The sequence below is a fragment of the Schistocerca americana genome, chromosome 3 (assembly GCF_021461395.2).
Source record: "Schistocerca americana isolate TAMUIC-IGC-003095 chromosome 3, iqSchAmer2.1, whole genome shotgun sequence".
In the NCBI taxonomy this organism is placed as follows: Eukaryota; Metazoa; Arthropoda; class Insecta; order Orthoptera; family Acrididae; genus Schistocerca; species Schistocerca americana.
Genome location: NC_060121.1, coordinates 587306745 through 587329304, shown reverse-complemented (window position 1 = coordinate 587329304; position 22560 = coordinate 587306745).

Genomic DNA, 22560 nt, shown 5'->3' with positions numbered 1-22560 from the left:
TCGCTGAATTTTGAAAGTGATTCAGTTAAGGAACATGGTACAAAACCGCTATTTGCAACCCCCCGTCCCCCCACCGCCGCCACCAGATATATCTCCAGTATTTGTAACGTATTCTGTCTCTCTACCATGTCAGAGGTTCTGCGATATATCCACTGAGAAGGATCAGAAACAGTAGTAGATGGTGTGCTGATTGAGGTCGTAGGAAATGTACACTAGCTTTTCAGATCTCTAGTGTTATGCTATCTGCTAGAAATTATGTCTTTCATTCAACCACATACCTACGTTGGATCCTATGGAGAAGTCCTCTAATAATTACAGTCACTAGTGAATCATATTTCTGGCACTCTCATATCTCGAAACGAGCCACCTTTCTCGAACCTATCTGCTGCAGTAGAATTCCAACATGGTTTTAGGTAGGCCCTATGCATCTTGCAACTAGCGCTCACACTCTGCACTACCGTCCCTGCAGCTTTGTGCATGTGATTGTTCCAATGTAAGTCGGAACTGAGTAGAAGTCAGAGAAAGCTATATCTTCAACCTTATTCAACCCATGTAGAAACAGATGAAACTGAGTTACTGCAACACAGCTGTGTTTTGGCCATTTGACAGAAACGAAGCCTGTTCCTGCAACATGAGGCAGTAAAAAGACAGTGCAGGAACTGGGGGAAGGACATGGATTTTGTTACCCAATAGAGCACGTGTTCAGACATACCGCATGATTGGTCCACCTGCTAGCCCTATCCCAGATGTGACGTGTGGTGGATCAGCCTCCGAACATTGGTCCTGATATATATAGTGTGCGGCAGATTTACACTCGAACGCTAACTCGAATGTAGTATATTGTGGATCTGCATCCCAACACTGCTCCGTACATTGTGCATTGCAGATCCACCTTCAAACTCTATCCCGTGCACAGAATATTCTGGATCTACATCCCAACATCACTCCGGATATAACACGCGGTGGATCCACATTCGAACAGTAACCTGGGCCTACTGTGGGTCCTTGGAGCCATCCGCGGCACATAAATATACACAGACATACAGAAAACGGAGCAAACGCTCTCCAAATGTGGAGGTCACTGGATACAATCAAGTACAGTGCTATACTACGCCTCCTGATCGGCGCATCTGGGCTAGGTGTTGGCATATGTACTACATTTACAAGCAATTTTAGAACTCAGAACGAGAGGTTATGTCATAATCGCATGGGTGCAACTGACATAAAATCGATAGAATTGCGGAAAATGACAGGGGGATGGGTATAAATTTAACAAATATACACTGAAATGCGGGGAAATTGAGGAAGTACTTGCATCTCTTCAGGTGGGCGCAGAGCAATTTGTACATGGGAACAAGTATGCGGCACTAAGAGGAATCTGAGAAAACGTCAACATGGAAGTGAAGGGGATCAGGAAAGCAGCGAATTTTTTTTCCGTCGAGGCAGAATTATACTGTATGTCTACCGAGGAACCAGTCATACACGCGAGTTGACTACTCTATTTGATGCTTTTCAGGAAGACAGAGAACCATCCGCCTCTAAACGTACATGCATCTGCGTTAAAGGATGACAGAGAGTGGATGGGGTGATCGATTGAGATGGAGTTGTAACGATGTACGATTTAATGGTAGACTGATGATGGATTCTAGAGAGTGAGAAGTTGCTGTAGGTCAACTTCTCCACTGTTCTGTCAGGACGCATCAGTCACGTGAAATAGCCTGCATTTGACTCGTATATAGTCACATGTTCAGTATATGATTTAAAGGACTGACTACTTGCGATTGTTAACGGTAAACCTGTCAGTCATCAGAGCACTTCCATCTCATGTGTGATGAAACGTGACACAATCCTCTAATCAAACTATGATTTATGCGATGTACTCCATCCCCCTGTCGCATCTTGGGTGTATAATCAGGATTTCAGCTTCGTAATTAAGTTAGTGATGGGTGCTTATGAGGAACTGCAATCTCCGTGTATACATTTGCATGACAGATGCGCTGTTTCCAGAGTTAGTGTCGGACACTCCTGCTATGCTTTTATGTGTTTCCATGTAAGAGGTATTCCACGTTACTATCCATAATTTTATATGGGGCTGATGCAGGCATAGTACAATGTCTGAAGCGCGATTGGATGTGAACAGTGGACGCTACACATCTCTGGAAAGCTATATTGTGCTCGTATCACACAGAGCCAATGTTTTAAGGAAGTAGTTTTCTCGTTTTATGGCTCGATAACATAGTTTATCGAGGAGAAACCGGGAAGAAGGATGTATGTCACGCACTTGAAATATATTTCTTACACTGGAATAATAACAGCACTACATTCCATACGACTGATAGATCGGAAGCTCAAGTAATATAACATTATAGCCCGTTTCAAGGGCGGAACGTTGTAGCCTTAGGAGTGAGTGTGTGTATGTTCTCTCTTACCAGTACCTTCCAGGTACAGATCCTAGACTCTGGAATAATACTTAAAAATTGATAACTTGGTTGATTTACGTAAAAATGCTTCGAACTCTCTCTCTGTCTGGAGCTCCATCACACACAAAAATCACCCGTTTCTTGTTCTTCTTCACTGTCTGCTATTACACCACTACACTTTCAAATCTGTTACTATACATCGACAAGGAGTGCTAACTTCATAGACATAGGCACATCTCGAAAAATCTTGTGGACTTGGATGGGCGAGGACTCGGTATGCTCCATTCATTCACGAGACATGGAAAGTAGTGGTCTGCTTCTGGTCGACTGCAGATTAAATCGGTAACGGTGCTGCAGGGCCGGTTGGTCAATGACAGTGTGAGGGAGTCTTTCAATCGCTAATTTTACCCTAAGACTGCGAGAATGCTCTGTGACTCCCATCAGCATAGAGATAGATCGTAAATTAAGCACTATGCTAGAGGTGTTAGAAATATGTTGTGCGCTGTCTGATTTACTTTGATGATGGATGTGTTCGAGAATTAACAATGCATGGACTTACTGCACAGTCGCCTATTCACTATTCACATTCGCAATGATACTTGCAAAGTGGCGAGGGGGTGGTTTATCTATGATACTGAAATTGGGAAACATGCTGTCACATCCTTGATCAGTGTTGAAATTACTGTAAAATTGGTAAAATTGTTCACACAATCAGCTGTAATGCTTATCGTTTCAGTACATTGGGGAAGTCTTTTCCATCCCATCCATCCACTGGTATGCTGTTGGTTACCACATAATGATTGACTGACGTCGCTTGTTTGAGTAGGAGAAAGAGTTTTGGTGGAGGGACAACACCTTCTGGGGACAAATGGCTAAAAATGGCTCTGAGTACTATGGGACTTAACATCTGAGGTCTTCAGTCCCCTAGAACTTAGAACTACTGAAAACTAACTAACCTAAGGACATCACACACATCCATGCCCGAGGCAGGATTCGAACCTGCGACCGGAGTGGTCGCGCGGTTCAAGACTGAAGCGCCTAGAACCGCTCGGCCACACTGGCCGGCACGTTCTGGGGACAGATAGCACCGAAATAGTGATCGCGTACATGATTGCAATATGAGGAATCAGTTGAAATGAAATGCGGAGTCATCAGCTATTCCCTCACTGTGACAATGAGTTTAAATGTAGAGGTCGTCAATCACTTTCGGACAGCAGTTCGGAAACACTCCACAATGCTGTCAAACTCTTCCAGTTTCCCTATGTTGTAAGTCTCTTTCATTTACAATCATCCAGTGTGTGCGGTATGTTATGGAAGGTGCAGTAACAACATGATTTACACCATGTGACGTCAAGTTTTCTGAGAGAGGTAATGGATGAGAACGTGTTAATGTCACTTTAGAACCTGACACAGACGTCGAAGTCGTGGCGGAAAAACAAAATGTATGGCAGTGTACAAAGCGTGTTACAGCAGAAAAAACAATGTTCCAAACAACGACGCAGGGTCACAGGGAGCATCTCTTGCAACTTACGATATATTCTGTCTGATATGGTCATCCTCCTACAGTATAGGCGATGAAAATTTAAACTGGTCTGTGCAGTGTATCAATACCTGTATATTTAATAGGATCATCACATGCCTGAAGATGGCACACATGCGGTACTTGTTTTCGATATGTGGGGGGAGAGAGATGCTGTAAAAATCTTACTGAGTACTCTATCGGATGAAGTCAGTGGAGCTTTTATAGTTCGTAGTTTTTCTCTGGTGCATGGAACAGAACAACAATGATATAATATTGGGGTTATAGACGTGAATGGACCCTGAGGGATGTGGATCTTCTGTATATGCTTGTAGTTTGAAGAGGCACCACAATCCGGTAGCAAAATCCACGTCCTTCTCCCAATTCCCATACTGTGTTTTATACTACCTCATGTTGCAGGAGCAGGCTTCGTTTCTGTCAAATGGTCAAAACAGCTCTGTCGCAGTAACTCAGCTCCATCTATTTCTACACAAGTTGCAGAAGGAATTAGATATAGCTTTCTCTGTCTTCTACTCAGTTCTGACTTACATTGGAACTATCACACGCGCAAAGCTGCAGGGACGGCAGCACAGAGTCTGAGGGGTAGTTGCAAAATGCTTAGGAGCTACCAAAACCATGTTGGAATTTTACTGCAGCAGATAGGTTCGAGAAAGGTGGCTCGTTTCGAGATACGAGAGTGCCAGAAATATGATTCACTAGTGACTGTAATCATTAACCCGCCAGGGTAGCCGGGAGCGCTAACACGTTGCTTCCTGGACTCAGGTAGGCGCACCAGCCCCGGATCGACGAGGGCCGATGTGCCGGCCAGCCTGGATGTGGGTTTTGGGTGGTTTTCCACATCCCGCTACGTGAATACCGGGCTGGTCCCCATGTTCTGCCTCAGGTACACGGCTCGCAGGCATCTGAACACATTTCCACTATTCCATGGATTACACTCGACGCAGACAGTTGGAGTACACTAATTCCATCCCGGGGGGTACGGGGTGGCATCAGGAAGGGCAGCCAGCCACCCCTTAACCATTAACATGCCAAATCCAATTAACGATGGCTGACCCTGCGTAACTGCAGGACAAGGCTCAAGCGATAGATAGACAGAATAGTGACTGTAATCATTAGAGGACTTCTCCATAGGATCCAACACAGGTATGTTGTTGAATGGAAAGACTTGATTCCAAGTCACAGACATCATTTCTATCAGATAGCGTAACACCAGAGACCTGAAAAGCTAGTGTACATTTCGTACGACCTAAATCAGCACACCATCTATTACTGTTTCTGATCCTTCCCAATCAGTCATCGCCTATAACTCGGTGGATTTATTGCAAAACCTCTGACATGATAGAGAGACAGAATACGTTACAAATACTGGAGAAATGTCTAGTGGTGGCGGTGTGGGGGGTTGCAAATAGCGGTTTCATACCACGTTACTTAGACAGATCACTTTCAAAATTCAGCGATTTTATGACAAGGTTGCTTCGTGGGTTACGTGTAACCGGACTGATGGTCTGATAATATACACCCCTACGATCGCTGTCTCCATAGTTGTGTGGAAAATCCACGTGATTCGTAGGTAATGCCATATGTGGATTTATAAAGCCGGTATAGCTTTTAATATGGGTGCTTGTGTGCACATGAAGAACCAAGACCGCATGGGACAGTAACATACAGTAGTTGTTGGGATCGGATTCTTTAACATCCGGCAGTTTGTAAGATGATTAAACATCTCTTTCTAAGGCATGGTGATGGCACTCATAAGAAATAACTTACGAGATATGTCCACCCATAGTTGATTTTCGGTCAGTATTATTTCGTATCGCCAGCGATCAGTTATTGACGAAGTATTACACTTAGTAGTAGGGGGTGTGTGATAGGTTCACCTTAGCATCATGCTTATAAAATGTGTGTTTGTGTTCTGACATGTGCAAAGGAAATGACTATGTCCATTCATAAGGAAGGTATGGATCTTACGTCGAGCACTGTGATAGCAAAGGGAAGAGTATGTCAAGTCACAAGAATGGTATTGATATTTCTATTTCCGGAGCCACAGCCGTTAGCAGGATGTATTTCTGATACTTCGCTCCTTGTCAAATGTCATTCAACTGAGACTGTGACCGTAACATTTAGTTGTAAGTACAGGGATAAAATATGCATGTGACCGACTTCTTATGATGATGATTCTACCTGTGCATGCTTGGCATGCAGCGGTGTCGGTCTGTGAGGGGATGACTCACATTTCCCATTAACAGTAGGAGGTGTCTGAATGGAGAGGCCTGTTGGAGTGTAGGAATGTGGATGACTTAACCTTATTGTCCTCTAGATGGCCAAATAGTGAACTATTACTTAGTATGTGTTGCATATCTTTTTCCTGATCGTGTGGAAATTTGAGAAGATTGAATATGGAGGTGTGTTTGCGCTGGACCGTTATTCCCTCCCATGTAAACTGTTTGGTTGACTGCTTCTTCACATTTCGCGTCTTTATTTAAATGATGTGAAAGAGCGGATTTTGTATGGTGCAGGATAAAAATTGTATGTTTACTACATCAACACGCTACAGGGTGATATATTGTTGGGCTTGAGATCGTTTTCCCACTCTAATATTCAAGCTCCTTTCCTCAGTGGAAGAGCAGAGTAACTGAGTAACAGTTTTTCAGTGTTTGACGATATGTAGGAGCACTTTGCAAGGTTTAATTGTCAGTGCAATATGGCTATCTGTGTAAAATAGCTTTTTTGCCGCTGAAAACCTCGTCTGCTAAAAGAAAAAGAAAAGGCAGACGGTTCTTCCATACCGGCGGCATCAGTAATTCGGCGGGTAAGTTAGATAGAGTGAATCATAATGCATAATTCATTCACAAGACATCCTTTGTGCTAGGATATAGGAGTCTCTACATAGAGGTGAGAACGTTTGCTTATGTTGAAAGCAGGAAGGGTAACATGTGATAGACGGGGTGCCATGTCAGAATCGCAAGGAAGTATGCATTCGATGTTATTCTGCACTATTTTCGTAAACAGGTTCTGTTAGTGCAATATTTTCCGTGCATACAAGCCGAGACATCATGAAAGCTCCTACAAAAGCGCACATTAAGTATTTCTGGGGCACTATACAATTTCCGAGAGTTCGACTTGGTTCTTATTTTAGATATCCATGAGGCTTCAGTATAACATTGAGAACCTTGCTAGATTCACTTGCTATGGTATGTAGCTATGCACAGCGATGAGTCAGCCACATGTCATGCATGTCCCATTAGAATTGCTAGGGAGAAAGCAGCCTGTGATATTCTGAGACAGATTTCTGCAGCATCTGTGAGGGTGAGTCGTTCGGCAATTAGGTCATCGCTGGACTGCAGGTAGACAGAGGGATCACACGAGCAGTGGTGAACACATACGTGTGCAGCTCAGAGGATGACTTGGCACTTATTTAGATAGACATGTGACATCAGTATAGCACTCGAAGAACTAAAACTGTAGAGGTGACGTTGACATGCTGTCAGTAGCTGCGTGAGAGTGATGGCTCACACTGGCTTGCGTCTGGCGGTGGCTTGTGGTGGTGTCAACACGTGCACACCCTTGGAGCATCTGCACTCTGCAAATAGGTCTTCGCTCCCGTCTGCTCACGTCAGCAACGGTGCCTAGGTGATCACGTATTTCGAGAGGAATTTATCAGGTGTCAAGTATGAAAGGGATGCAACCACATCATGCTTGAGGGACCCAAATGGGCACCTGTGCATAGCTTGGCATCTGCCTGTGCATCCCAACTTCTGGTAGTGTGTGCAGTAGCCTCCTGTGTTGTTCAGTGGACAGGGGGTGGCAGGTGGTGTCCACACATGTTGTTTGCGTGTCTGTTGCATTATTTTGCGAGCAGGTCTGGATGTTGTGCTGTGCATATTTGGACAGTTTACGAGTTGATTTCATGTCTGCACATCAGTATACTGCAATATTTTGGAGGAGTTTGTATGTTTGTATGCTGTGTACTGGAATTGTTTGCATGTCTGCAGAGACTTATTTCAGTAATTTACGAGTAGTTTACAGGTCTGGAGGCTGTGTGGTGTGACCCCAAGCATGTTGAGCATGTGTTTCGTGTCAGTTTGATAAATATACTATCTAAAATCCATAAATAAATTGTTCCAAAATAAATAAAGTACATTCCTACTTCTCCCCAGCGGCCCAGCAAAGACTGAGTCATTTTCCCCTACAGACAGCCATCTAAGGTTACATTATGGAACTGATGATAGTGCCCTCTAGTGGTGGTACTGTGTACTAGGTCAGTTGGACTCCAGGCCCCATGGCGACCACACTGTTTCCCCCCATTTTCCCCCTCCACCTTATATTACATCATGGAATGGACGACAGCATCCTCTGGTGGGAGTACTGTGTACTAGGTCAGTTGTACTCTGGACCTCATGGGGATCACACTGTTTCCCTCCATTTCCCCCGCCATCTTGGATTATGTCAGAGAATGGACGACAGCACCATTGGCGGCAGTACTGTGTACTAGGTCAGTTGGACTCCGGACCTCATGGAGAACACACTGGATGGCGGTACTACTTCTAATTGTTTAAATAAAGACTGCTTGCAATATGAAGACTTACATCCAGCACAGTCCGGGTCCTTTTCCCACCAATCCATAGGAAGAGGTGGCGGTCAAATGACTTAGGTTAGTGGAGGTAGCTCAAGTAATCTTTGTTCCCACTATTTTCTTTGGTTAGTACAGGTGTGTTTCATTGTCCTGATGGAATTTGAACTTCCCACCATGTTCTGGGGGGAGGGGTGGGGTTAAGTTAGTGGAGGTAACTCAATTGACCTATCTTCACACCAAATTTCAAACTTCCCACGAAAAGCCGCCATCTTTGATGACTTCATCACATGACGCCACTGCCGCCACCTTGGATGACGTCATCGCTGCCATCTTGGATAACGGTACTTTGGGGCGACACCCTCTCCCCCCCCCCCCCCTAGTTCCCCTACTCATGTACTCTAATCCAGTAAATTCCATTGCTCAAGTCAGACTCTGTATAACTTGTAAATTCTTGTTCAAATATGCAGTCAGATAGCTTATCCAAATGTTAGGTTTAAGTCTTTCATGTAACGATATGTTGAGGACTTAAATGATGGCGTAACTGTCACCCATACAACATGCACACAGTGTTATGCAGGTTAGATTCTCTGTTTACTGATAGCTCAGATTGCTTATTGAGTGCATTTTCACAGATGAACATAGGCAATATTTGTTGTAACTACGCTAAACACTTCAAAATGTTCTTTTACGTATTTTTCGCACGTGGAAATATTCAGGATTAGGTTCCCTCGTTTATCTTTGATTAAACTGTGGCTTTTCCTTCTTGCAGTTCAAGTAACTTCTTTAATATTTTTGTGAACTCCAAAGAAGCTTAACGAATAATAAATGAAAAATGAATTGGCGACCTTAAGAAGTACAGTATTTGCGAAATACTGACAGGTCTTTACATTAGCGTTGCTACAGTTATTAAGAGAGAAAAACCACTCAGATAATGGAGTCGGAGGAGTTGCCACTTGTATTAAGGTGGGACATGTATGTGAAAACATTGAACTCGGATTTTGTAGCGATCAACGTTTAAAGCTGGTACTATAGAATCATAAATTAATAAAAACGGCAATAGTAATAACTACAACGTGCAGAGCAGTAGCTGGTGATTCTGGGATCAGGAAAATGAGGAAATTTCTTTAAATGTATATTATCAACTAGACAAAGATAGCGCCAAAAATGTATGTACTACCAATCTCTTCAAGTAAAAGTGGTGGCTAACATTTTACAACTATTAGTCGATATACAGACAGATGCTACACATAATTAACTTACCCTGGGGACTAGAAGACGAGAATCGTGAACTTAATTACATAGATCTTACACTAATTGTAATCAACGATAAGATCTCTTTTGCCACTTTTAGGAAAGAAACTAGTACAGACCAAGTTTTACCCTCCAGCTCAACACATCCCTAGTCTCATAAAAAAGCCTTTTCCCATTCAGCTGTTCATCAGACTGATTCGACATATTTATCTCTGGAGAAAAGTTACAGTTTCAAGGAATTAAAAGAAACTGTAGCAGTTAATAATGGATATGAACCTTCCTTAGTTGATAGTATTTTCAAAGCAAAAAGTAACAGCAGAGTTACTACGCAGGGGTGTAGATAATTTTTCTTATGCAGGAGGTTCAGTTCTGTTCAAGAGCAAAATCTTCATTCAGTCAGTATCCCAACATATTATCAGCAGCTGAACTTACTGTTTCAACGTTTAGAAAAGAAACATAGGTTGAATCTACCGAAAATTCTAATACAAATGAATGGAAATGAAAGCACTGCAGTAGAAAAGTTGTGACATATATTGATGTTGACATGAATCACAAGTATTTAGTCTCTATAAACTACATCCCTTCAAATGTATACTTCTTCAGCAATAGCTGACTTGGATAGAAAGCACTTTACGAAGCACAACAAAAATTGTACAAATAGGCAAATCATTAGTCAATGTGAGGAATATTGTTTCTGACACATGTTTATCCTAGAAGCGCTTTAGGGCTAAACAGAAGAAGCATTGCACGAACTATTGACGATGTCCATACCTAGTCTGTTGTTCTACAGATGAATTTGTGTGCCTGCGATCTTTTTCTAAACCTCTGGATCGATTTCAACCAAATTTGTATCACAAACAGCAACTTCTTGAGTATTAGCACTGTGAGGCTATGACCTCCTAGCTCAATTAGGAACGAAGATAAGGGCAAAAACTTTTTTTTAGCCTCTGCCATACAGTCTGCCCTATATGACATGTGAAGTGTGTGGGAATAGTATCAGCCTGCCTTATCAACCTGCCTTGTAGGGTGGACTACATGTCAGGAGCAAGAAATGGATCTCCAGCCCCAACATTTAGGCTGCCCTACACCACAGATGAGTTCTGCAGCCGCAGTATCAGAATGCTTTATAGACTTCCTTTACATGACAGGCTATATGTCAGGGGCAACAAATGTTTGTCAATTTCCTGATTTGTAGGCTGCCCTGCACAACAGAAGTGTTGTGGAAGAAGTAACAGCCTGCTTTATCGACATGCTTTCTATGGGTCATGCATGCAAATGGCTGTGAGGAGATATAGGTGGACAGCGTAGGGAATAGACAGAGAGAAAAGACAAGAGCAGATCGGGAGGGAGAGAGGGGACAGGAGAAAATGGAGAGAGAGGGGCAGAGGAGGGAATGGACAGATATAGTGGGGATGGAAGGGAGGAACAGAGAATGAAGGAGGAGAAAGTGGGTGGAGATAGGTGGACGAGTAGATGGACAGCGAGAAAGTGGAGGAGGAAAAGGAGGTGAACATAGTGATAGGTGGAGGAGATGGACTGAGGGGTGAGGAGGGGATGAACAGAGTGGGGTAGAGGATATGGTAAGAGAGAGGGGGAGGAGACGGATAGAAAGAGGAAGGAAGATGGGAAGATGCCAGAGACAGGTGGAAGCTGTAGTGGAGCAGTGGGCAGGTGAGAAAGGGAGAAGCAGTAAGTTACAGGTGGAGATAGAAGGCAGAGGAGTTGGACAAACAGAGGGATCAGGAGGAATGAAACTACAGAGAGAGTGTGGAGGTGGTGATGTACAGATAGAGCTGGCAGGATCAGGTGGACGGACAGAGAGAGCGAGGTAGAAGTGAACACAGAGAGGTGGGAGGGATAAGATGGAAGAGAGTGGGAAGAGTAGATGGTGTCCCATGCCAATCTTGTACAGGGCAGTAAGACAGGTAAAATTTCCAAAGTCCCGGAGTTAAGCTATTGCACTAAATTATGGCAATGTCGAAACGAGGCTGCTGCAATGAAAACATTTCGACACCGCTACTGGGTCAGGGCAAAGCACAACATCGACGTTTATGGCGAGCCAGGCAACAGTCTTTAGCAGAATGTAGCTGGTCAGAGCAACCAGACAGGGTCGTGTCACCTTCGTTATGTGACGAAACATAGGCTAAGGTGAAGAATGCAACAAACGGTAACAAGAACTCTTGTGAAACAGTTCTATGCTATAACAAACTCGCTAAGCGAGCACATCAAAAGGGAAACCGCTGATACCTTTGTAATAGCAAGCCCTAAGCAATCATGACGAATGATTTCGGGTAGACATTAATCACTACTTCACTCCATAAATACCCTAGTAGTTTAGCTCGTAGGACAGCCAGTCAGACAGATTAATGGTGTACATGGCGTTCCCACTAAGTTCCATGACTGCAGGGAAGTGACCTACAGTACAAGTCTGTTGCAGATTTCCTGTACACTACAGACGACAACAGTTGCTCCTACGAGAGATGGCTATCTCGCCACAGTCACCAGTTGCGGAGATTAACACTACAGTCTGCCTCTGTCGCTGATAGGAGGACCTAGAGGTCTTTCTGTCCTACCAGGATCAAGACATCAGCGTTCCTGACATTCCGGTGTACTGAATAGGGTCTGCCTGGCGGGCAGGCTAATATCATCAAATTTCACAGGTATGTGGCAACCGTCATTGTTGTATGACGGATGACAAATAAGGTTCATGAATGGTAGGGGACAGAGCACCTTCTATGTCGGCATGTGTAAATTTAGTTCATGTACTGCTGTCATTCACTGCCATAGTGTCGTGGTACAGCCAGAGTCAGGGCCATCGCAAGCGGTAGCCAGCTGAAATGAAGTGTGCGGTGTTAGCTGCCGTGAGCTACCTCCTGACACAAAACCAACTCTGCTCACGCCCTCCCAAAAGTCGTCTCTTGCAAAATCGGTGACAGGAAGTGGTCGTGCTTCTGGCGCTTGAAGCATCTATGTGAGAAGCATTTCATACAGAGCCACACTAGTAGCACAATCATGGGGTGAGTCGCTTAAACGCTTTGTTTCCTACATAAGTATGTTTTGGTGGTGATCATGTCCAGAATAAGACACAGTGAGTTCAGAGTTACATTTTGCAAAGCATAGTATTAGAATTTAAGGGGAATTACAGTAAAGTGCATTTTGCACAAGCAGATAGTAACATTTTTGATTTGTCTAGGCACAGAGCGCCTTGTGATAAGTTTATTGCTGTAATATATTCCACTTGCGGTATGGTCATGCAAAAGAGAGCTTTGTTAAGCGTCACTGGGTGTCGATGAGATGAAGTAATAAGTAAATTTTAGTATTCATTGTAGTGTACATTGTGTGTGCTGAGTAAGGCTTACTGTGATAGAAAAGGAAACTGCACAACTATGCCACAAACACGAGCAGCTACTACACGCAGACATGGTATCAGCTCTGACAGAACAGGTTAAATTAGCAAAAGAACAGAGCGAGTAAATGGCACAGCAGTTACACTGTCAAATGAGAGATCCTTCACAATCAGATCCTGGTGAAGTTAAGTCAATACTGGCAGTAGTTTCCCCATCCGTGGATCCTGTAGCTGCTAGTCTTATTTCCTTTTTTTCTGGCAAAACATCGGAGGATGCCACTACTTTTTTTTCAGGACGTGTTATCCGCAGCCAGCTTGTACAACTGGTCAGAACGAACAGCATTGCAGATGGCGAAATTGCACTTGACGGGTAAGGCTAAGACATATATCATATACGATGAAGTTTTAAGAAAAGTAACCAAATTTACAGAGCTGTCGAATCGCTTAAAGCAACAATATGGAAAACAAAAAAGTGCTCGTTTCTTTTGAGAAAAGTTAAGTAATTTGAGGCAATTGCCAAATGAGACTTTCAAAGCGTTTTCGGACAGGATACACAAGTTGAACGCCCAAATGTACGAGTTGACTTACAGTCCTGATGCTGATGCAGTTTTACTGAGAGAGGCTGAGAACAGGGTGCTGGATGTGTTCCCAAGGGGGATTTCTCCAGAATTTTTCTGGCAAGGTGAGAATGGAAAATTCACTATTTGTAGCAGCAGCGCTATAGGTACTCAACTATCTGCAAGAGACAGCTATTGCTACTAAGTCTCGGAATGATCAGAAAATGTTTGTACCGAACACAGAATGTTATCACTGCCGAAGAAAGGGTCATTTTACAGCGACAGTGTCACCAACCGCAATGTTTTAATTGTCAACTGAACGGTTATAAGGCACAGGAATATAGGTCGAAGATAAAGGGTAACTATAATGGGAAAAAGGAAATCATTAAACGACAACGGGAGTCTTCTTCCGCCGAGAAGCGTTTCCATTAAATAGAAATGCATTCAGTGCGCATGCAGAGACTGATTATTCGTTGGTGGCTTGTTTGAAAGGGAAACAATATGAATTTTTGGTATACACAGGGGCACACGCATCGGTTGTCAGTCTGGCCCTCGTAGGTTCTGCAAGAGCAGACTACAAGAGACAAAGTATAGGTTGGGTGCAATAGGCGGCAATGCAGTTGATCCAGACGGGACAATACGGCTCGGTTTAGAATATGAAACACAAGGTTTCATGAGCAAACAGAAGTGTTACTAACCATGGGACAAGCAGTCTCTGTGGTATTGGGTTAGATTTCCTGGTTAGGCATCATGTTAAAATCAATATTTGGCAACGGACGATTGAACTCGATGGTAAGTTATTTCCGTTGGCTACAACATTTGCAAATGTTTTTATATCACAAGGTGCAACCATTGCAAAGGTGGCATCGAATAAACTGTGTATAAGTGCATTAAAAGTTGTTTTGCATGACAAGATACCAGTAGGTACAGGAAAGCTAATCTGGGTACCTGTAGACAGTAAAATTCCGTAGGGTGTAGTGTGATGAAATGAGTCTTCATACCTGCATTACAAGAAAAAGTTAAACACCTTCAGGTTAAAAATAGGGCATTAGTGAAATCATGTTAGTATGATATAAGGATTTGTTCAATCGCCCGCATCTCGTGGTCGTGCGGTAGCGTTCTCGCTTCCCACGCCCGGGTTCCCGGGTTCGATTCCCGGCGGGGTCAGGGATTTTCTCTGCCTCGTGATGGCTGGGTGTTGTGTGCTGTCCTTAGGTTAGTTAGGTTTAAGTAGTTCTAAGTTCTAGGGGACTTATGACCACAGCAGTTGAGTCCCATAGTGCTCAGAGCCATTTGAACCATTTTTTTGTTCAATCCACAAGGAGTGTTACCTGCTACACCAGTCAAACAACACAGAATACCGACAGGCAATCATCCACCAGTATTTAGAGCACAGTATCGGCTACCTAAGCATTTACAGCCTTTAGTAGAGGAAATGGTGAATCAGCAGTTATCAGATGGGATTATAGCATATCGTAATAGTCTGTGGTCATTGAGCATTGTGATTGTAGGGAAGAAGTCACCAGATGGAACAAATAAATATCGCTATTGTTGTGACTACGGATTCTTAAATGAAAAAACAGTAACACATGCGTACCCTATCCTAATATTACTGACACTTTAGATAATTTGGGTCAGTGCAATTTCTTTTCAGCCTTAGGTTTAAGATGTTTGATGTACACGCCCAGGGTAGATCTAAAAAAAGCATTTACCACAACTTCTGGTCACTACCATTAATGAAGTATGCCTTTTGGGCTAAAAAACGGACCAGCTACATTTCAAAGTTTATTAGATGGAGTCCTCAGAGGCTTAAAACCAGAAAAATGCATTCTGTATATCGGCGATATAATTATATTCGCGAAAAGCCTGGAAGAACACGTTCAGCATTTGGAGATATTTGACAGGTTGAGAAAGGCTCGACTTAATGCTTAACACTGATAAGTGACACTTTGTACAATCACAAGTAAACTATTTGCGGCATATTATTTGCCAAGATGGAATAAGGAGAGATCTGCGCCTTACATCAGCAGTACAGGACTTTCCGGTCCCTCAGACAGTTAAACAGTTATAATCTTTCCTTGGATTAGCAAATTACTATAGAAAATTCGTGAAGGGATTTGCTGAAGTGGCACAATCACAAACAAAAATCAAATGGCTCCATGCACTATGGGACTTAACACCTGAAGTCATCAGTCCCCTAGACTTAGAACTACTTAAACTTAACTAACCTAAGGACATCACACATATCCATGCAATCACAAACAAAATAACTGCAGAAAGGTATCATGTTTAGTTGGGCACCTGAGTGTCAGACAGCATTTCAAAATTTAAAGGACATATTAACTTCAGGTCCGATTTTGATTTTTCCAGATTTCACAAAAGGATTAATATTGTCATGTGATTCAGGTGGTACATCTTTGGGAGCAGTTTCAGAGCAAATCGTTGATTGGAAAGAACACCCAGTGGCATATGCATCTCATCAGCTTAATAAGGCTGAACAAAATTTTTCTACCACTAAAAAGTAGGTGTTAGCATTAATATACAGTATTTCTTATTTTGGATGTTATCCATATGGATGTAAGTTCACATTGATTACTGATCATATAGCTATAAAATGGCTACTGGGGTAAAGGATCCTTCAAGTCGTCTAATGAGGTGAGCTTTGAAACTAAGTGAATTTCGATATGATGTGATTCACAAACCGGGTGTTAAACACAAAAATGCACACACACTTAGTTGGAAGATTGGGGCGTTGCGGGTCTCTGAATGTGATCTGAAAGATCTGAAGAAAGCAAAGCAAATGATAAAGAGTGTCAGGTGTATTGTACACAGCCACAGCTTGTCGTACAAGATAGGGTTTTGTCTAGAGCAACCAAGAGTGGACTGCGTGTCACAGTTCCAGCAGCTTTGCGGACAGACGTACTACGGCAATCACCTGATCATATGTTATCGGGTCATAGGGGCAATACAACAGTAGCAGAAATGTTCTGGTGGAGAACAAGACGCAATAATGTTCAACAGTACATCAAGGAATCTATTCCATGTGCACAAAGTGCAATTACAAAGACTACCAGAGTCTGACTATCCATTTCAAATGAGAGGAGGAGATAGTTTGGGCTGTTTTGCAGGAATTACTCGGGCAACAAGTATGTGTTAACAATTATGGATCACTTTTCAAGGTGTCTGGGAATGGTAGCAATATCAGATCAGAAAGCAAGCCCACTAGCTCACGCTATTGTGAATCAGTGGATACTTAAATTTGGGGTGCCACAAACGATTATTACGGCCCAGAGCAGGAATTTCACGTCCTCTCTCATTAAGCAGTTGTGTCCCTTACTGAAAGTTAAGAATTTACATATAAGTCCATTTTACCCAGAGGAAAATTGTAGTACAGAAATAGTTCATAGGACTATATCTAAGATGCTAAGCCATTACGTGAATTCTCAACACCTAGAGTGGATGTACATTTAGATTTTGTAACTTGCGTGTACAGTTCAGAAACTCATACACGAACAGGGTTATTACCTTACAAGATACTATATGAATGCAAAAAGCCTTCTCCATTTGATGTGATTCAACCAAAGTTGGAAAAAAAGGTGAACACGTTAAGTTATTTGCAAAAACTCTAAAGGAAGTCTGGTAAAAGGTAAAATGGGCTAACACAAAAGCGCAATAACGCCAAGAGCATGTGGGGTCAAGTAAGAGGAATTTACCACAGTATCGGATAGGTCAGTGAGTATTATTTGCAAACCCATACATTCCCAAAGTTTTAGACAATGTTTTACGGTTCTTGCCAGATAGATGAGGTAAAGTCACTTGCACATGTGAAGTTACAATTACCAGGACCAACTTCAGTAGTCCATATCAGTAGAATTAAACGTATTCAAGGGAGCATAAATTCTTTTTCTGAAGTACCAGCGGAAATGTCACATACTAGAATTAGGAAGCAAAATAATAAAGAAATACCGCAGAATAGACCATATATGCTGAGACCAAGGAATACGTAGTTGCGGATGTAGAGAGACATGGGTATTAGTAGGATTTTTTTCCTTTGTGTTCACTGATTCATGTAGTGTACTTAGGAGTATACGTATTTTTGTTGTGTTCCCACTTTTTTCTAAGGAAGAAGGGAGTACATACAAATTATTTCCTACAGGTGATGGCTAGGATGACGCCTAGATTGAGTACAGATTGGAGTCTTATTAACAGGAGGATTAAATTTTTGGTTAATGAAGTATTACTTTGTCCTGCACAAGTAGCTCAAGCAGGTAACCGATCACGTGAAGTGCAATTATTTTTGGGAAACATGAATGCACCAAAGTGTAAGAAGGTAGTTACGAAGCCATGGACAAATTTTACACGAATCGGAAATCATTGGAACTGTTATAAAAACAAGAGTTTTACAGGAGTGACAAGGGTAAATTGCAGCTTAGCGGTATATTAATCAACGGAACTGAACTTGATACACTGGGAGTCGACTTTCATCTACCAGCAACCATCATTGGCACTACAGTAATTACTAGTGTACAACTGACGTATTAGCCAGAGGATACCTTGAGCATTTTACCTATTCAGAATACTTTCTTTCTGAATTAAACACTAGATGCTATGGTATTACAGAGCATAGATAAATTGATTGATGTAGAAGAGAGAAAAATTGTTTTCGTTCAAATATTAAGACATGTTCAGGACACAGTTGTCATCAGTGTAGCAACCACTAGTATAATCGCAGTACTAACAGTCATTGGTGAAGTTTGTCTTTTCCTAAGGAGTAAAATAAAAAAATGGTTCAAATGGCTCTAACCACTATGAGACTTAACATCTGAGGTCATCAGTCATCAGTCCCCTAGACTTAGAACTACTTAAACTTAACTAACCTAAGGAAATCACACACATCCATGCCCGAGGCAGGATTCGAACCCACGACCGTAGCAGCAGCGCGGTTCCGGACTGAAGCGCCTAGAACCGCTCGGCCACAGCGGCCGACTGGAGAAAATAACTACAGTAGAGTTAAACCCCACACACGCGATCCCTCTTGAATGATTTGTATCAGACAGGAGAATAAAAGCTGTAACATAGGTCAAGTTGGTGAAGAGTTTTATAAAGGGAGTAAGATTATTTTTCTAAAAATTCGGGACGATTTTTTTTTAGAGAGGAGGGGTATGTCGCATGCCAACCTTGTATATGGCTATAAAACGGGTAAAATTTTCAAAGCCCCAGAGCGAAGCTATCGTCCTACGTTATGGCAATATCGAAACCAGGTGGACGCAATGAAAACATTTCACCACAAAGATGGGGTCAGGGCAAAATACATCAACGGCGTTTCTGGCGAGCAAGGCAGCAGACTTCGGCAGAATGTGGTTGGTCAGAGCAGCCAGACAGAGTCGCGTCACCTTCGTTATGTGACGAAAGAAAGGCTAAGGCAAAGCCAACAAATGGTACCAAGGGCTTCTATGAAACAGTTCTATGCTATAACGAACTCGTTAAGCAAGCACAGCAGAAGGGAAACCGCTAATAGCTTCGTAATAGCAGGCCCTATGCGGTCATGACGAATGGCGTCGTGTAAACATTAACCACTAATTCTCTCCATAAACACCCCAGCAGTTTAGCTTGTATGGCAGTCGGTCAGAAGATTGATGGCGTACATGACGGTCCCACTGAGTTCCATGACTACAGAGAAGTGACCTATGGCACAAGTCCTTTGTAGATTTCCTGTACGCTACGTTCGACAACTGCCGCTTCTGGCAGAGGTTGCTACCTCGCCATAATCACAAGTCCTAAGAGTTCAAGACCACAGCCTGCCTCTGTCACTGACGGGAAGACCTGGAGGTCTTTCTGTCTTACCAGGATCAGGACACCAGCGTTCCTGACATTCCAGTGGACTGAATAGGGCCTACCTGGACAGCAAGCCAATGCCGTCATACTTCACGGCTATGAGGCAACCGTCATTGTGGTATGACAGATGACAAAGAACAATGGTGAGTGAGAGGGGACAGAAGACATGAAGACCGATTGCTACATGATTCCTCAGTGTGCATTGACAGACAATGCCAGCTATGAGTCAAGACGCTGCCTGTATTTTTATGGACATAAATAGCTATTTCTGAATCTTCTTTCGCTGCACCTATTGGCCACCACAGGTCACTGCCATCCTTCTGAGGAAAGCTGGCAAGGAGCGAATTGGGGTAGTGGCTCCTGACATAGAACCAACTTCACTCATGCACTCCCAATAGCCGCCTCTTGCAACAGATATAAAGAGAAGAGAGGAGGCGAGTTGTATTGGCAGCATAAGCGTGAATTGCAGGGTCTACCCATGCGCATGAGCACAGCTGAATTGAGAGAGGGGGAAGAAGATGAATTTTTAGAGAGGGGGAGAATGAGGTACTTGGAGAAAGGGGGAAGGAGGGGGTTGACGGGGGAGGATGTGATGAACAGAGAGAGGGAAGGTAGGGATGGACAGGGAGAGTGTGTAGGAGAATGAGTTGAAGAGGGAGGACGCAGAGGAGATGGACAGGTGGACAGAGAGAGGAGCAAGGAGGGGACAGAGACAGAGGTAGCAGGAGATGGATTTGGGGGAGGAGACGGTTAGAGAAAGGGAGAGGAGGAAATGGACAGGGGAAGGGAGGAGGAGGGGAAGATACAGGTGAAAGGTGGAGGGGGACAGTGGCAGATGGAGCAGGAAATATATAGCTTGTCCAACTCTTTTTAAAGCAATCCCCCTAATACTACTTGGTATTCATCAGTAAGTTTTCATGACGCTTGCCATGGTGCCTGCTGATCTGAAACTAAGTGGCACTGCACTAGCCATACACAGTGGACTACTTGACCTTGTGTTGTGGCATTTATTTACTTTTATTTCACAATCATAGCCACAAATAAGTGCCACATGTGAACATGAATGTCTGTACTGAGCTTTCATGAGACTTTGTTACTTCCCTGTGTCTTTTCTATCACAGCAAGTGGCCAGATTGTACTATGAGCTGCAGATGTTTTTGTCAGTACTGTGGGAGATTTTGACCCATAACATTTCACTCACTGTGACAGGCCATAGGGCTTTCCATCCTTTTCCACGCTTTCTCTGCTGAGATGACACAAGAAAAGCTTAACATGACATACAGCTGCTGGCTTAAGACACAAAAATCAAGGTCCGCCATACTCGATTTATGTGATTTCCCCGTATTCAACAATTTTCACCTTCCTCCCTCATAATATCAATTTTTCCTGTTTTACAGATCGACATAACTGAAAATACCCTCAAAACTGCATGCTTTGAGGCATAATTTGTAGATAAAGGTTCGGCAGCCATCTGGAACTATTACCGAAATGAAATTTGAATCAAAAGCGAAATTCTGCATTCCTATGGGCATAGTAATTAAGTCAATGTAATTAAGTGAGTAATGAAACGTTATCTGTTCATTTTAGAACATTATTTTGTGCTTTGCAGTACATATATAGTCAAGTCTCCGTTCTTAGTGTTTTTACTCCAATTGGTGTGTCTTGTAGAGCCTTGCCCTTATTCTCTAATGCTTTAGGCCGCTAGAAGCAGGCTACTGTTTAAATGGTAATCCTCTAACCTTAATACTGAATGAATGACACAAAATTTGCATTTACTGCTAAGTAATGTCAGCATGACTAATCCAGTATTCGGTCTATGCGGTATCAATACATTCCAAAACGCGTGCGTGAAAATGCGATTTTTCGTGGGCTCATACCTCGGGTTCTATTGATCAAAGAGATAAGGGGGCAATTGTTCTGTATAGCCCTTTGCCTAGCAATCATTTGTACAGGTATCAGAAGAGCGGGCCTTCTGTAGCTATCGTACAGTACAGGGCCAAACTTTAAGCATTACACATTTCCTCCAACCCACGCAACGTGAACAAATCAATTTCTTCTTTTGTGTTAGATGTGGTACAGAGGGGACCTAAGGGGGTTTATAATAGCACTGACAAAATCCCAAAAAACAATGATTTTTGGATATGAAAAGCCCGCCTTGTATTGTTGCCAAATTTGTTCAAGATGTCGGATCTAAGATGCCGGACGTAGATGTGACAATGTTGCACTCACATCAAGGTGGGAAGTTCAAATTTTGGCGGGAAAATAGGACAACTGGGCCACGTCTACTAACATAACTCCATCCCCCTCTCACATACTGCCTTCACCCATTCTCCACTCCCCTCCCCCATCGGAAATTGGCAGGAAAAGGACTCAGTCGGTATCGGCCTGCTAGGTAGGACGCCAGCACGTCACTCGGGAATGACAGAGAAAAGATGACTGAGAGAAGACGCCAGCCAATTGCACACTCCCTCTAGCACGACAACGCGACAGCAGCGGCCCCTATGCGAAGAGGACTTAAGTGCTGCGACCGACTGGAGACGCCCCAGTTCAAGCGTAGCTTAAAGATTAGGCACTTGTATAACAGCGTCAACGCTATCTGCTTGCACTGTTTATGTAGAACAGGCTTAGAACTTTGTATATTGAAGAAGATTACTTATTTTGTATGTCGCCCTTTGCTTGCGACACATCTGTGTAGTTGCGAAGTGAAGTATTGTATCTTTTCATATTGTAATAAAACTCATTAATATGACTTGTTTGAACTGTTTATCTATCGAACCGAGTTCACAGGATTCCTAGACTCTACATATTTGATGACGAGCATGGAGATATAATAGTCTCACTCAATCAGCCAGCAACAGCAAGAGAAGAATAACCATGAAGCAGCAGCAGCAACAGTCGAGATCCAGCACAGCCCTGCAGAACTGGAAGAAGTGGAAAAGTAAGTATCCTCTTGTTTGTAGTTAGCATTGTTATTGGTTGTTTTCATGTACTGGTCTGTATGTAATGCTTCCTCCTCCTTGTTCAGCAATAGCCTTCGA